The sequence below is a fragment of the Arachis stenosperma genome, chromosome 3 (assembly GCF_014773155.1).
Source record: "Arachis stenosperma cultivar V10309 chromosome 3, arast.V10309.gnm1.PFL2, whole genome shotgun sequence".
Taxonomy (NCBI): Eukaryota; Viridiplantae; Streptophyta; class Magnoliopsida; order Fabales; family Fabaceae; genus Arachis; species Arachis stenosperma.
The window spans coordinates 122,193,492-122,208,704 of record NC_080379.1 but is presented as its reverse complement, the minus strand read 5'-3'; positions in this window follow the sequence as shown (position 1 = coordinate 122,208,704).

Genomic DNA, 15,213 nt, shown 5'->3' with positions numbered 1-15,213 from the left:
CCTTGTTCCGTGTTCGATTCTTGTGGCATGCATGGGTGACATTTTCCCTTTGATTTTCTTCCTTGGTGAGCCCGATACTGCCCTTGTGGAGGGCAAGGCAAGGTTCTCTTCTTCTTGGTTCCAAGGCACAATTTTGTGCTCTGCCCTTGTAGTGGGCAGGGCAGAGTTGCCTTCCTTGCTTGGTTCCCTTATGTTGCCCTCCTAGAGGGCAGTGTGCCTTTGTGGAGGGCAATGCTTGCCTCCCCCATTGCATGCGGCACACTTCTCATTCCTTTGACCACACTTTCTTTTCCTTGGGCCACGCTTCCTTAGCCCACGCTTTTCCTTTTCTTTTCTTTTCTTCACCTACAATAAACCAAAACAACCACTCAAAGTATCACTAAATTCAAGAGGCTTATAAATCAATTAAAATTCAATTAAAATTAGCTTAAACCTCATGGATTAACATTAATTTCATGGTGGTTGCTTGATTTAAAGAAGTTGTGCATTTTCACTCCAAATCACTTACTTAAGAAGCAAGAAAGTGCATAAAGACTAACAAAACAAGTGAAATTAGCTTGAAAAATGGGTATATGATGACTTGTCATCACAACACCAAACTTAAATCTTGCTTGTCCCCAAGCAAGCATCAAAAAAATAAGAGTAAATGACATGAATAAGAAAAGAACAAATCCTTATTAGGCATATAGCAGAACTTGATTTATGGGGTCTTTATGCAGACAATGACAACTCACTTATTGTTGCTGCTACATAATACACATCTTTCCTCAAAGGCTTGCTAAACTTGCTGTTAGAAGACTCACTTTTTAATTACTCCCTTGCTAACTTTTCTTGGCTTACAATGCTTAACAAGCTTATTATTCTTTTAGAGGTTTGGTGTCAGATGTTGCAGTATTAGCCTTTGGCTTTATTTGTTTCTTTTTTTTACTCAACATCTCTCCACCACAGACACTTGGCTCACTAATTCTTCCTAGGATCATTGATGCCCAGCATCTCTTTGGATAACTAAATGTTTTGTATCTAAGTTGCTCTTTATTGTGGACTTTCAATTGGCCATCCCAAATCAGTTGATCTAAGTGACCGGGTTTTAAAATACCCCTTAGAATTTACTCATCCAAGCAGATCTTAGTACAAGAACACCACAGGCATATGTCCTAGGGTCCAAGCTATTGGTGTCCAACCTTTATTCTTTGTTTTTCTTGCCATTTTGGCTTTTTCTTTCTTCCTTTTCTTTCTGTTTTCGTTACCAAGAGCTTTTTCATTATTGATAAGAGTCTTTACAACAGCAAGCTAACTCACACTTGAATGAAAATGATATTATGCAACAATTATTTCATGAGTTATGCATTTAATCAAACACATATACCACCACCAACTTCCATTTATACTTTATGCAACATTGGATATTTCACTTTTCAATTCAAACCAAAGCTCTTTTATTTAAGCATATGGGAAACAAGACAAAATTTAAAGCTAAGTGATGGATAACAAGCATTATGCAGATTTAGCATTTTTAACAAACAATTTCACTTGCAGCTAGATAAACACTTTAGCAAGACATACAATGGTTTCCAGATTCAAAACATTTCACAGCAGCAAGGATTAAGTTTTAGATACAACCTTTGAAGTTGCAGCCCTTTGATTTTTCCTTCTGTTGTGTTCTCTTTGAGTTAAAATGCATAATGTCTTCAATTGTTGACTCATGTCCTGCATAATCCTCAAAGTTGCTTGCTTCTCAAGCCCTTAATTGTATGGTTAGTATGCATAAACTGAGTGTGGTTCTAGGATTGATTTTTGGTGTAGGGACACCAAACTTAATTGTTTGCCACTACCTCAGATGCAACAAGTCAACCATATTTGAAACCATGTATCCTTGCTAAAGGTTAATGAAATTAAAGCCAGAAAACAATTCAACAGTTGAATAATGTGTTTGATTACTTGGAGCTAGAATCATGCAAGAGGTGAGAGTGTGCTTTTAAATGATATTTTTGGTGGAACACCAAACTTAGAAATTTTCATTCTCCCTCAAATTGTTTTGGTGTGCAACACCAAACTTAGCTCCTTGCAATGCATACCAATTATTCAACATTTTTATTGAAAAAGCTATGAAAAAGAAAATTACCTCAGGTTGGGTTGCCTCCCAACAAGCGCTCTTTTATTGTCACTAGTTTGACATTGAACTCCCTTTAGGGTGGTTGATGTTGGTGATGTCTCAACTTGTCACCTCTCACTGTAAGCTTTCTCTGTGTGCCTTGATGCTCAATTTCAATAGGCTCAAGAGAGAGTACTTGGTTGATAGTGTAATAATCTTGTGTTCCCAGCTGTTGATATACTAGTTGCACCTCATCACCTTTGGCAAATCCTTCAGTTGGGATTTTCTTATTCTTCCACCCCTTGTAGGCCTTTTTCTTGCTTTTCTTCTTTTTCTTCCTTGTTGATATGCTTCCTTTGACAGTGACTTGAGTTGTGATACCTTCCTTTTTGTTTATCACCCCTGCTTCCTTTTGAATTCCTTTTTCTTCTTGCATCTGCTTGTTTTCCTGTTCTACTGCCTTGTCAGTTGTTTGCTTTGGAAGGAGATCACCACTTGTTTTGCTTGTTTCTTCATCCCTTTGTAATTCTGGAAAGACTTTCAGGATGATGCTCTCCTCATGCATCCTGAGGGTTAACTCTCCCTGCTCTATATCCACAATGGCTCTAGCAGTGGCCAGAAATGGTCGGCCAAGTATTATGGAGTCACTTTCATTTTCTGAAGAATCCAGGATCACAAAATCTGCCGGATAGATGAACTTGCCAACCTTAACTAAAAGGTTCTCAATCAGCCCTTTAGGATATACGACTGATTGGTCCACCAATTCCAAGGACATCTGTGTTGGTTTCACCTCCTCTATGCCAAGCTTTTTCACTAGAGAATATGGGATTAGATTTATGCTTGCTCCTAAATCACACATCCCCTTGTTGATGAATAGGCTTCCAATAGTGCATGGCAGGAAGAAACCTCCAGGATCATCAAGCTTGGGAGGGAGTCCCTTTTTGATGAGTGCACTACATTCTTCACTAAGCATTACAGTCTCCTTCTCATTCCAACTTCTTTTCTTGTTGATGAGCTCTTTCAAGAACTTGGCATACAGAGGCATTTGCTCAAAAGCCTCAGCTAAAGGTATGTTAATTTCCAGCTTCTTGAAAGTCTCAAGAAATTTGTGGAAATGCTGATCCTTTGTTTCCTTGTGAAATCTCTGTGGATAAGGCAGTGGTGGTGTTGAGCTCTTCTCCACTTGATGTTTTGGAATTGGTTCTTCCAAGATTTGCTTTCCTTTCTTCAAATTCTGTGGTTTGTTGTCTTCCTCTGTGAGTTTTTCTGGAGCATTCTTGCTTCTCATGTCTTTGTTGATGGCTTCATCATTCTTTGTTGGCTCAGTGTCATTATGCTTGGTTGCTCTTTGGTTGCCATCCACTAACACTTTTCCACTTCTTAGTTGCACGACCTTGCATTCTTCCTTTGGGTTGGGAATGGTGTCACTAGGTAGTGAGCTTGATGGTTTCTCAACAGAAATCTGCTTGGAGATTTGCCCAATTTGCCTTTCCAAGTTCTTCATGGAAGCTTCTTGGTTTTTTGTTGTCAATTCTTGGTTCTTCATCAGTTTTTCCATGAGCAACTCTAGATTAGTGATCCTCTGTGAGTCTTGTGAGATGGGTTGATTTTGGGGTGTTGATGGATGATGATAAGTGTTTTGGTTAGTTGGGTGGTTATTGGGTAGGTGATGGTTAGAATTGGGGTAGTTGTTTTGTGGTTTTCTGTATGAGTTTTGATTAGTGTTTGGCTGGGAGTTGTGGTTTGTGTTTTTCTAATTGTTCTGATTTGAGTTTCTTTGCCATGATTGTTGGTTTTGATTATGGTTGTCTCCCCATCTGAGGTTGGGATGGTTCTTCCAAGATAGATTGTAAGTATCCCCATAGACTTCATTTGTTCCAGGATTTTGGTTGTGCATGTATTGGACTTGCTCTTGCTGTTGCTCCTCTTGAGTTTCTTCACTTTGCACCCAAGTGGTTGGTGGTTGGCTTGTGGCACTCACTGATGCAACTTGCAAGCCATCAATTCTTTTGGCCATTTGTTCAAACTGTTGTTGGATCTGCTGCTGCATTATCTTGTTCTGAGCTAGAATTGAGTCCACTCCTTCTAACTCCATTACTCCTCTTCTCTGTGGTGGTTGGCGTTGTCTTTGATGAGCAAAGAAATATTGGTTGTTGGCCACCATATCAATGAGGTTTTGAGCTTCCTCTGTGGTTTTCATGAGTTGTAATGAGCCTCCAGCTGAGTGATCAAGTGCTTCTTGAGCCTTTAGAGTGAGTCCTTCATAGAAGTTCTGCAACTTGTCCCACTCAGTGAACATCTCTGGTGGACATTTCCTCAATAGAGCCTTATATCTTTCCCATGCTTCATATAAGTTCTCAGCCTCCAATTGAGTGAACGTTTGAACCTCAGTCTTCAACCTTAGGATTCTCTGAGGGGGATAAAATTTGGCAAGGAACTTGCTCACCAAGTCATCCCAAGTGTTGATGCTTTCCTTTGGGAACGTTTCTAGCCATTGAGTGGCTTTGTCTCTGAGAGAGAATGGAAAGAGCAACAACTTGTAACTGTCAGGAGGCACACCATTGGTTTTAACAGTGTCACAAATCCTCAAGAAGGTGGATAAGTGTTGGTTTGGGTCCTCCAATGGTCCTCCTCCAAAAGAACAGTTGTTTTGAACCAAAGTGATGAGTTGTGGCTTTAATTCAAAATTGTTTGCATTGACATTAGGAGGGAGAATGCTGCTTCCACAGTGTCTAGCATTGGCAAATGTGTATGAAGCCAAGACTCTTCTTTGATGTTGATTATTATTGGCTCCTCCTTCTGGTTGATTGGGATTTGAGGTATCCCCTTCCATTTCTTGGAATTCCTCCTCAGATTCTTCCTCTCCAATAACGTTCTTTCCTCTTTCAGCTCTTCTTATTCTTCGAAGAGTTCTTTGGTCAATTTCAGAGAGGACAGGGGTAGATCTTCCTGTACCTGACATACAAACACACAACAATAAACACACAGATCCAGAAAATCAATAAAACTTCAATCTATTGCTAGAATGAGGTTTTAGTTAGTTTAAGCAAAAATTCAAACAGTTAGTGTGTTAGTAGGAATTAGAGTAACAGAAAAGAAAAAGTGCTTAATCTAGACCTCCACTTCACTTAATCATTGTCAATCGATTTCAATCCCCGGCAACGGCGCCAAAAACTTGATGTGTGGAAAACGATCCAACACAAAACTCACCGGCAAGTGTACCGGGTCGCATCAAGTAATAATAACTCACATGAGTGAGGTCGATCCCACAGGGATTGAAGGATTGAGCAATTTTAGTTTAGTGGTTGATTTAGTCAAGCGAATCAAGTTTTGGTTGAGTGATTTGTGTTTAACAGGAAGTAAATGACAGTAATTGTAAAAGGGGAGGGCAAATTGCAGTAAATTAAAGAGCAAGAAAGTAAACTTGCAGAATCTTAAAGAGCAAGAAAGTAAATGACTGAAACTTAAAGTGCAAGAAATGTAAATAGCAGTAACTTAAAGTGCAAGAAATGTAAATTGCTTGAATATAAAAAGGGTTTGAGGACTGGGATTGCAGAATCTAAACAAAGAGAAATTAAATTGCAACAATTAATTAAGTAGAAGATGAATTGGATCAAACAGAGATTCAAACAGAAAATGAAATTAACGTGCAGCAGGGTTCACAGAAGAACCAAAAGTAAAATGGGGTCTCAGGTCTCAAGAGACTAGGTAGCAGAGCCTAGATCTCTATTTGCCTTCCCAGATCCAAGTTCACAAAGCAATTGACAAGGAATTGAAGAAGAAGCAGTAAAGAGAATGTAAATTGATTCAATTATGCAGAAAAGTAACTAAAGAGTTCTTGAGTGGAGATTGAGACATAATTTCCTCAATTCTTAACACCCAAGAATCAAAACAAGGAAATTAAAAAGACCCAAGCAAGAATGAGGAAGAAGAGAGATCAATTCTCCTCCCCAATTCTCTGAAATCTTGGTGTAGTCTCTCAAGGAAAGTTACAAAAGCTCCAAGAAAGTGCAAAATTCAAGGCAAAGTAAAAGGTTCAAAGTAAAGGTAAAAGTCCAAAGTAAAAGTTCCTAATTACATCAAACTAATTCCTATTTATACACTTTCTATTCTTGGATTTTTGGATTAGGATGGGCTTTTGAATTGGTGAAGAAATGAATTAAGATGGGGTTTTAATTTGAATTTTCGGCCCATGAAAAGTTGCTCCCAGGAGGCTGCCCTGCCCTTGTGGAGGGCAGGGCAGGATTTGGTGCATGTTGGTGCGGCTTTGGTGCGGCCTGGTGCATGCCAGGATCGAGCTGTGATGCGCCAAGATCGAGCTGTGATGCGCAAAATGCTGCCCTGCCCTCGCGGAGGGCAGGGCAGGAAAAATTGGTGCTGCCAGGATTGAGCCTTGGTGCGCCAGATTTGAGCCTTGGTGCGCCAGATCCATGCACCAACAAAATGCTGCCCTGCCCTCGCGGAGGGCAGGGCAGTGTTTCTACTTTGAAGTCCCGTGTTCGAAACACGGCTGGAACATACGCTCAATTAATTTCCTTGGTTTCTTGGCACGGCACTCAACCTTAGTTCCTTGCTTCTTCCTTATTCCGTGTTCGATTCTTGTGGCATGCATGGGTGACATTTTCCCTTTGATTTTCTTCCTTGGTGAGCCCGATACTGCCCTTGTGGAGGGCAGGGCAAGGTTCTCTTCTTCTTGGTTCCAAGGCACAATTTTGTGCTCTGCCCTTGTAGTGGGCAGGGCAGAGTTGCCTTCCTTGCTTGGTTCCCTTATGTTGCCCTCCTAGAGGGCAGTGTGCCCTTGTGGAGGGCAATGCTTGCCTCCCCCATTGCATGCGTGGTGCACGAAATTGTGATCACTACTTTGTCCATATTCAAATAATCCCCGGTAATGGCTCCAAAGACTTGGTGCTCAATACCATGGCATAAACACAACTTCGCACAACTAACCAGCAAGTGCACTGGGTCGTCCAAGTAATAAACCTTACGCGAGTAAGGGTCGATCCCACGGAGATTGTTGCTATGAAGCAAGCTATGGTCACCTTGTAAATCTCAGTCAGGCAGACTCAAATGGGTATAGTGATAAACGAATAAAGCTTAAAGATAAAGATAGAGGTACTTATGCATATCATTGGTGAGAGCTTCAGATAAGCGTATGAAGATGCCTTCCCTTCCGTCTCTCTGCTTTCCTACAGTCTTCATCCAATCCTTCTTACTCCTTTCCATGGCAAGCTCATGTAGGGTTTCACCGTTGTCAATGGCTACCTCCCATCCTCTCAGTGAAAACGATTGCATATGCTCTGTCACAGCATAGCAGAATTCAGCTGTCGGTTCTCGGTCAGGCCGGAATAGAATCCATCGATCCTTTTGCGTCTGTCACTAACGCCCCGCCTGCTAGGAGTTTGAAGCACGTCACAGTCATTCAATCATTGAATCCTACTCAGAATACCACAGACAAGGTTAGACCTTCCGGATTCTCTTGAATGCCGCCATCAGTTCTCGCCTATACCACGAAGATTCCGGTTAAAGAATCCAAGAGATATTCACTAGAGCCTTGGTTGCTTGTAGAACAAAAGTGGTTGTCAGTCACCTTGTTCATAGGTGAGAATGATGATGAGTGTCACGGATAATCACATTCATCAAGTTGAAGAACAAGTGATATCTTGGACAAAGAACAAGCGGAATTGAATAGAAGAACAATAGTAATTGCATTAATACTCGAGGTACAGCGGAGCTCCACCTTAATCTATGGTGTGTAGAAACTCCACCGTTGAAAATACATAAGAACAAGGTCTAGGCATGGCCGTGAGGCCAGCCTCCCAGTGATCTAAGAACTAGATGTCCAAAGATGATCAAAGGATCTAAAAATAATCCAAAGATCCAAAGATGAAAATACAATAGTAAGAGGTCCTACTTATAGAAAACTAGTAGCCTAGGGTGTACAGAGATGAGTAAATGACATAAAAATCCACTTCCGGGCCCACTTGGTGTGTGCTTGGGCTGAGCAATGAAGCATTTTCGTGTAGAGACTCCTCTTGGAGTTAAACGCCAGCTTTGGTGCCAGTTTGGGCGTTTAACTCCCATTTTGGTGCCAGTTCCGGCGTTTAACGCTGGAATTTCTTGAGGTGACTTTGAACGCCGGTTTGGGCCATCAAATCTTGAGCAAAGTATGGACTATCATATATTGCTGGAAAGCCCAGGATGTCTACTTTCCAACGCCGTTGAGAGCGCGCCAATTGGGCTTCTGTAGCTCCAGAAAATCCACTTCGAGTGCAGGGAGGTCAGAATCCAACAGCATCTGCAGTCCTTTTGAGTCTCTGGATCAGATTTTTGCTCAGATCCCTCAATTTCAGCCAGAAAATACCTGAAATTACAGAAAAACACACAAACTCATAGTAAAGTCCAGAAAAGTAAATTTTAATTAAAAACTAATAAAAATATACTAAAAACTAACTAGATCACACTAAAAACATACTAAAAACAATGCCAAAAAGCATACAAATTATCCGCTCATCACAACACCAAACTTAAATTGTTGCTTGTCCCCAAGCAACTGAAGATCAAATAGGATAAAAAGAAGAGAATATGCAATGAACTCCAAAAACATCTATGAAGATCAGTATTAATTAGATGAGCGGGGCTTTTAGCTTTTTGCCTCTGAATAGTTTTGGCATCTCACTTTATCCTTTGGAATTCAGAATGATTGGCTTCTTTAGGAACTCAGAATCCAGATAGTGTTATTGATTCTCCTAGTTAAGTATGATGATTCTTGAACACAGCTACTTATTGAGTCTTGGCTGTGGCCCAAAGCACTCTGTCTTCCAGTATTACCACCGGATACATACATGCCACAGACACATAATTGGGTGAACCTTTTCAGATTGTGACTTAGCTTTGCTAGAGTCCCCAACTAGAGCTGTCCAGGGTTCTTAAGCACACTCTTATTGCCTTAGATCACAACTTTATTTCTTTCTTTTTCTTTCTTTTTCTTTCTTTTTCGGTTTTTTTTTTTTCGCTTGCCCCCTTTTTTTTTTTTGTATTCACTGCTTTTTCTTGCTTCAAGAATCATTTTTATGATTTTTCAGATCCTCAGTAACATGTCTCCTTTTTCATCATTCTTTCAAGAGCCAACATTCATGAACCACAAATTCAAAAGACATATGCACTGTTCAAGCATACATTCAGAAGACAAAAGTGTTGCCACCACATCAAAGTAATTAAACTGTTATAAAATTCAAAATTCATGCAATTCTTTTCTTTTTCAATTAAGAACATTTGTTTAAGAAAGGTGATGGATTCATAGGACATTCATAACTTTAAGGCATAGACACTAAGACACTAATGATCATAAGACACAAACATAGATAACCATAAGGCATAAGTTTTCGAAAAACAAGAAAATAAAGAACAAGGAGATTAAAGAACGGGTCCACCTTAGTGATGGCGGCTTGTTCTTCCTCTTGAAGGTCTTATGGAGTGCTTGAGCTCCTCAATGTCTCTTCCTTGTCTTTGTTGCTCCTCTCTCATGATTCTTTGATCTTCTCTAATTTCATGGAGGAGAATGGAGTGTTCTTGGTGCTCCACCCTTAGTTGTCCCATGTTGGAACTCAATTCTCCTAGGGAGGTGTTGATTTGCTCCCAATAGTTTTGTGGAGGAAAGTGCATCCCTTGAGGTGTCTCAGGGATCTCATGATGAGAGGGGTCTCTTGTTTGCTCCATCCTTTTTTTAGTAATGGGCTTGTCCTCATCAATGGGGATATCTCCTTCTATGTCAACTCCAACTGAATAACTGGTGCACGAAATTGTGATCAATACTTTTCAAAACATAAACAATCCCTAGTAATGGCTCCAAAGACTTGGTGCTCAATACCATGGCATAAACACAACTTCGCACAACTAACCAGCAAGTGCACTGGGTCGTCCAAGTAATAAACCTTACGCGAGTAAGGGTCGATCCCACGGAGATTGGTGGTATGAAGCAAGCTATGGTCACCTTGTAAATCTCAGTCAGGCAGACTCAAATGGGTATAGTGATAAACAAATAAAGCATAAAGATAAAGTTAGAGATACTTATGTATATCATTGGTGTAAGAGCTTCAGACAAGCGTATGAAGATGCCTTCCCTTCCGTCTCTCTGCTTTCCTACTGTCTTCATCCAATCCTTCTTACTCCTTTCCATGGCAAGCTTGTGTAGGGTTTCACCGTTGTCAGTGGCTACCTCCCATCCTCTCAGTGAAAATACGTCCCTGATGCTCTGTCACAGCATAGGGTAATCATCTGTCGGTTCTCGGTCCGGCCGGAATAGAATCCAGTGATTCTTTTGCGTCTGTCACTAACGCCCCGCCTTTCGGAGTTTGAAGCACGTCACAGTCATTCAATCATTGAATCCTACTCAGAATACCACAGACAAGGTTAGACCTTCCGGATTCTCTTGAATGCCGCCATCAGTTCTTGCCTATACCACGAAGACTCTGATCTCACGGAATGGCTGGCTCGTTTGTCAGGCGAGCACTCGATTGTCAGGCGATCAACCATGCATCGTGCAATCAGAAATCCAAGAGATATTCACTAAGCCTCGGATGCTTGTAGAACAAGAGTGGTTGTCAGTCACTTTGTTCATAAGTGAGAATGGTGATGATCCGTGACAATCATCACCTTCATCAAGTTGAAGAACAAGTGATATCTTGGACAAAGAACAAGCGGAATTGAATAGAAGAACAATAGTAATTGCATTAATACTCGAGGTACAGCAGAGCTCCACACCTTAATCTATGGTGTGTAGAAACTCCACCGTTGAAAATACATAAGAACAAGGTCTAGGCATGGCCGTGAGGCCAGCCTCCCAAAGTGATCTAAGATAGCATGAAATTAGAAGATAGCTACCAAGATGTCAAATACAATAGTAAAAGGTCCTACTTATAGAAAACTAGTAGCCTAAGGTGTACAAAGATGAGTAAATGACATAAAAATCCACTTCCGGGCCCACTTGGTGTGTGCTTGGGCTGAGCAATGAAGCATTTTCGTGTAGAGACTTGTCTTGGAGTTAAACGCCAGCTTTTATGCCAGTTTGGGCGTTTAACTCCCATTTAGGTGCCAGTTCCGGCGTTTAACGATGGAATTTCTTGAGGTGACTTTGAACGCCGGTTTGGGCCATCAAATCTTGGGCAAAGTATGGACTATCATATATTGCTGGAAAGCCCAGGATGTCTACTTTCCAACGCCGTTGAGAGCGCGCCAATTAGGCTTCTGTAGCTCCAGAAAATTCACTTCGAGTGCAGGGAGGTCAGAATCCAACAGCATCTGCAGTCCTTTTCAGTCTCTGAATCAGATTTTTGCTCAGAACCTTCAATTTCAGCCAGAAAATACCTGAAATCACAGAAAAACACACAAACTCATAGTAAAGTCCAGAAAAGTGAATTTTAACTAAAAACTAATAAAAATATACTAAAAACTAACTAGATCATACTAAAAACATACTAAAAACAATGCCAAAAAGTGTACAAATTATCCGCTCATCACAACACCAAACTTAAATTGTTGCTTGTCCCCAAGCAACTGAAGATCAAATAAGATAAAAAGAAGAGAATATGCAATGAACTCCAAAAACATCTATGAAGATCAGTATTAATTAGATGAGCGGGGCTTTTAGCTTTTTGCCTCTGAATAGTTTTGGCATCTCACTTTATCCTTTGGAACTCAGAATGATTGGCTTCTTTAGGAACTCAGAATCCAGATAGTGTTATTGATTCTCCTAGTTAAGTATGATGATTCTTGAACACAGCTACTTTATTGAGTCTTGGCTGTGGCCCAAAGCACTCTGTCTTCCAGTATTACCACCGGATACATACATGCCACAGACACATAATTGGGTGAACCTTTTCAGATTGTGACTTAGCTTTGCTAAAGTCCCCAATTAGAGGTGTCCAGGGTTCTTAAGCACACTCTTATTGCCTTGGATCACAACTTTATTTCTTTCTTTTTCAAAATTTTTTTTTTCGTTTTTCTCCCCTTTTTTTTTCGTTTGCTCTTTTTTTTTTGTATTCACTGCTTTTTCTTGCTTCAAGAATCATTTTTATGATTTTTCAGATCCTCAGTAACATGTCTCCTTTTTCATCATTCTTTCAAGAGCCAACATTCATGAACCACAAATTCAAAAGACATATGCACTGTTCAAGCATACATTCAGAGAACAAAAGTGTTGCCACCACATCAAAATAATTAAACTGTTATAAAATTCAAATTCATGCAATTCTTTTCCTTTTCAATTAAGCACGTTTTTATTTAAGAAAGGTGATGGATTCATAGGACATTCATAACTTTAAGGCATAAACACTAAGACACTAATGATCATAAGACACAAACATGGATAAACATAAGCACTAAAATTCGAAAAACAGAAGAATAAAGAACAAGGAAATCAAGGAACGGGTCCACCTTAGTGATGGCGGCTCTTCCTTCCTCTTGAAGGTCCTATGGAGTGCTTAAGCTCCTCAATGTCTCTTCCTTGCCTTTGTTGCTCCTCTCTCATGATTCTTTGATCTTCTCTTATTTCATGGAGGAGAATGGAGTGTTCTTGGTGCTCCACCCTTAGTTGTCCCATGTTGGAACTCAATTCTCCTAGGGAGGTGTTTAGTTGCTCCCAATAGTTTTGTGGATGAAAGTGCATCCCTTGAGGCATCTCAGGGATCTCATGATGAGAGGGGTCTCTTGTGTGCTCCATCCTTTTCTTGGTAATGGGCTTATCCTCATCAATGGTGATGTCTCCCTCTATGTCAACTCCAACTGAATAACAGAGGTGACAAATGAGGTGAGGAAAGGCTAACCTTGCCAAGGTAGAGGACTTGTCCGCCACCTTGTAGAGTTCTTGGGCTATAACCTCATGAACTTCCACTTCTTCTCCAATCATGATGCTATGGATCATGATGGCCCGGTCTAGAGTAACTTCGGACCGGTTGCTAGTGGGAATGATTGAGTGTTGGATAAACTCCAACCATCCTCTAGCCACGGGTTTGAGGTCATGCCTTCTCAATTGAACCGGCTTGTCTCTTGAATCTCTCTTCCATTGTGCGCCCTCTTCACATATGATTGTGAGGACTTGGTCCAACCTTTGATCAAAGTTGACCCTTCTTGTGTAAGGATGTTCATCTCCTTGCATCATAGGCAAGTTGAACGCCACCCTCACACTTTCCGGACTAAAATCCAAGTATTTCCCCCGAACCATTGTGAGATAATTCTTTGGATCCGGGTTCACACTTTGATCATGGTTCTTGGTGATCCATGCATTGGCATAGAACTCTTGAACCATCAAGATTCCGACTTGTTGAATGGGGTTGGTAAGCACTTCCCAACCTCTTCTTCGGATCTCATGGCGGATCTCCGGATATTCACCCTTTTTGAGTGAAAAGGGGACCTCGGGGATCACCTTCTTCAAGGCCACAACTTCATAGAAGTGGTCTTGATACACCCTTGAGAAGAATCTATCCATCTCCCATGACTCGGAGGTGGAAGCTTTTGCCTTCCCTTTCCTCTTTCTAGAGGTTTCTCCGGCCTTGGATGCCATAAATGGTTATGGAAAACGAAAAAGCAACGCTTTTACCACACCAAACTTAAAATGTTTGCTCGTCCTCGAGCAAAAGAAGAAAGAAGAGAGTAGAAGAAGAAGAAATGAGGGAGAGGGAGATGGTGGTGTATTCGGCCAAAGAGGGGGAGAAGTGTTGTTTAGGTTGTGTGAAAATGAAGGAGTGAAGAAGGGTATTTATAGGAGAGAGGGGAGATGGTGTTCGGCCATTATGGGTGGGTTTGGGAGGGAAAGTGATTTGAATTTGAAGGGTGAGGTTGGTGGGGTTTTATGAAGGATGGATGTGAGTGGTGAAGAGAAAGATGGGATTTGATAGGTGAAGGGTTTTTGGGGAAGAGGTGTTGAGGTGATTGGTGAATGGGGAAGAAGAGAGAGGGTGGTGGTGGGGTTGGTGGGGGTCCTGTGGGGTCCACAGATCCTGTGGTGTCAAGGAAAAGTCATCCCTGCACCAAATGTTGCTCAAAATCACGTTTTGAGCCATTTCTGGCGTTAAACGCCGGGCTGGTGCCCATTCCTAGCATTTAACGCCAGGTTCTTGCCCTTTTCTGGCGTTTAACGCCAGTCTGGTGCCCCTTTCTGGCGTTAAACGCCCAGAATGGTGCCAGACTGGGCGTTAAACGCCCAACTGCTAGGTTTACTGGTGTTTGAACGCCAGCAGCATCTTTCTCCAGGGTGTGCTGTTTTTTCTTCCTGTTTTTCATTCTGTTTTTGCTTTTTCAATTAATTTTGTGACTTCTTATGATCATCAACCTACAAAATAAAATAAAATAACAAAAGAAAATATGTAAAATATAATATTGGGTTGCCTCCCAACAAGCGCTTCTTTAATGTCAGTAGCTTGACAGAGGGCTCTCATGGAGCCTCACAGATACTCAGAGCAATGTTGGAACCTCCCAACACCAAACTTAGAGTTTGAATGTGGGGGTTCAACACCAAACTTAGAGTTTGGTTGTGGCCTCCCAACACCAAACTTAGAGTTTGACTGTGGGGGCTCTGTTTGTCTCTGATTTGAGAGAAGCTCTTCATGCTTCTTCTCCATGGTGACAGAGGGATATCCTTGAGCCTTAAACACATAGGATTTTTCATTCACTTGAATGATCAGTTCACCTCCATCAACATCAATCACAGCCTTTGCTGTGGCTAGGAAGGGTCTGCCAAGGATGATGGATTCATCCATGCACTTCCCAGTCTCTAGGACTATGAAATCAGTAGGGATGTAATGGTCTTCAATCTTAACCAAAACATTCTCTACAAGTCCATGAGCTTGTTTTCTTGAGTTGTCTGCCATCTCTAGTGAGATTCTTGCAGCTTGTACCTCAAAGATCCTTAGCTTCTCCATTACTGAGAGAGGCATGAGGTTTACACTTGACCCTAAGTCACACAGAGCCTTCTTGAAGGTCATGGTGCCTATGGTGCAAGGTATGGAAAACTTCCCAGGATCTTGTCTCTTTTGAGGTAATTTCTGCCTAGACAAGTCATCCAGTTCTTTGGCGAGCAAAGGAGGTTCATCCTTCCAAGTCTCATTTCCAAATAACTTGTCATTTAG